Source organism: Diceros bicornis, chromosome 17 (genome assembly GCF_020826845.1).
Source record: "Diceros bicornis minor isolate mBicDic1 chromosome 17, mDicBic1.mat.cur, whole genome shotgun sequence".
Classification (NCBI taxonomy): Eukaryota; Metazoa; Chordata; class Mammalia; order Perissodactyla; family Rhinocerotidae; genus Diceros; species Diceros bicornis.
In genome coordinates, this window is record NC_080756.1 from 38,284,448 (window position 1) to 38,287,177 (window position 2,730).

Consider the following 2,730-nt stretch of genomic DNA (forward strand, 5'->3'; position numbering starts at 1 on the left):
TAGAGATTTGAGTATTAAATGAATTGATGTACATAAAGCACATAGAGCACATATCTAGACTTCAATAAATGTTATTATTGCTAAAAAGCACTCACCTAGTGTCTGAAAGAAATCTTGTAGCTAAGATAGTATAGGAAATAGCCCTAATGATCCCTAGCGACCAAATTTACTTTAGTTTATTTTCCAAAACTCCATAGGCCTTATTTTTTTTCAGGAGAAATTCTTATGATTTTTATTTTCAGTAGAACAGCTAGTTCAAGAAGCTTTACTATGTGACTGGTTTAAACAAATAATAGATAACTATTTTTATATTATTATTAACAGTGTTATTAGAAAATAGCTAAATAGTCCTCATTCTTGACTTATAAGTAATTAATGAAGAATTTAAAACTACAAATACATTTAACAATGTCAAAGGAGTTTAGTTTTATAAGCCAATAATGATAAAATACTAACATGGCATTTTATAGCACTTTACCGTTTTTAAAGTACTTTCTTATGCATTATGTCGTTTAAAATGATAACATAGTAATTCTCATTTAGAGTTACTATTCAAAAATAAACCATTTGGCCCATTTTTCCTTTTATCAGCTGAGACTGGCTAAATTCAGGAAACTTTTAGAGGCCGTGGGCCAAATGCCAAATATGACTTGGTTTTCAGTGTCAAAGTTTTAAAATAAAACTTAAAAACATACCCAGAGCCACCAGTTGTACATTAAAAGCACTGTCCACTGAGTCCTTATGTGGGAGGCTGGAAAAAGGACTAAATAAAAACGGGAGTTTCAATCTTGTCAATCTAAAATTTAGAATCTAAATTTTAACTTAGAGAAATAAAAAGTCACCTGGAAAAACTTTGTGCATAATTCATATGTATATATAGCATATGCAAATATATATAATAAACATAGGAAAATATTATTTCTGAAAAATGTGGCTTCTGTAAAGTACAAAGCATAAGCTCAAATAAGAACATGATTAAAAATTCAATGATGCTAATTTGGAAATTTTGTTTTTCCCAAGGACGTTCTCTGACTTTTCAATTAACTGAAAAGTTAAAAAGTTTTCTGCCGGAAAGAAACATTTAAAATATGATTCCACGTATAAGATAGCTGACCATGACTTAATGTACCCATAAAGCAAAGGAGGCCACCCAAACCTGTGAAAGCACTTTCCCTTCTATTCACAGTTCCAAAGGGTTAACTTAGAAGTGCTCTATTGTATTCCTGATGGTTTTCTCCGCAGAAAGCCCAGTGGGCTCTTTCAAGGGACTCTAAACAATGAGCTCAGTGAGGCTGTTCTGTCTAATTACTCAAAGACAGGGATGCTAAAGAGGAATTAATGACAGTTGACAAGTGCAATTAATAATTATAGCAAAGCCGGGAGTCATGCAGCAGGCAGATGACGATAACGGGGTAACTGTACATGGCAGCTTTCATCGGTTTGTACTCTGTGTGTGTGTTTAAAGTGAGAGGCTTTATGCAGGAGGGGCCACACTTCATGCTGACAGGGTAGAAACTATAATTCAGCAACTCTAATGGATAGAGTCAGTCATATTCTCATCCTCTCCCTCCCCCCTTCTCTCTTTCTGCCCTCCCTTTCTCCCCCTCCCTCCTTGCTTTTGGCTCTTGCAATTTGGTGAAAGAAACATAGCGTAACTTAAAACAAAACTTAACAGGAAAGAGCTACAGTTAGTTTTCACTATCAGCTGGTGACAAAGCTACTTAAAATTCCTGTTGGGCAACTGGAAGGAGCAGGGGCCAGGAAAAGGTGGTCGCAGAAGTGGGATTTCCATATCAAAGGGCAAGCCTTTGGCTCTGAATGGTAATTAAAGTACCCCGATTTCATCTTCGTGGTCAAGTCATGAAAGGGGAAAAAAATGAGAGAGAAGAATTTCACTCCCTTCAGACTACAGAAAGGAAAGCCGTAAATTAAATGAAAGTTGAGCTAAAAGGTGTCTAACACTTCAGTCTTTGCATCTAATAGAAACTATGATTTTTCTCAAGCATTTATTCAGTTCACATCTTCATTCTGCGCTGATTATGAAGGATATAATGTCTGCTTACATTTATCGGGCACACATCTCGGGCTTCTCGAGTCTGCAAAGGATATCAGTTTTCATTACACGGCCTTGGCGGCCCAGTCATTGGGGAAGGGTTTGTACACTTTGAACAAAACTAACCTGTTTTAAGAATTTGTTCTGCAAGTAACCAAAAAACATAAACTGACTTGTTCAATTTTAGACCTATGTTGGTACAACTTGACAAAAACTTGTATTTCAAAATGCTGCAGATTTTTTTATTTGCTATAAATTGTGCTTCTTCTTTCATTGATTGCTTTAGCTATTTTATTGTCTCTTCTCCAACACTCCCATTTCCAAGGTCATTGCTTTATTAAATAGTTATTTCAAATTGAAGTTAAGACTTATAAGCAGTTTCAAATTCATTAAAGCAGAATGCCACTTATGTTCCGGGAAAGAAGGACTTAGAAATCTTATTCCATTTTTTTGGATGAGATGTTAAACTTGGATCTACCTCTCTATTCATTAAAGATCACAGAGCTTTTTTTTTTTCAAAAGAGCCCAGAAGCCTGGCCAAACTCCAGTGTAGATAATTACATTCCACCTACCTAATTCCCTAGCTGCTTTAATTGGAAACAATTCCACTTTACTCTCCATCCCCCTTACTTCTTGTCCTTAAACTGCTTTGTAGCTTCTTAGGCATCTTTCACAAA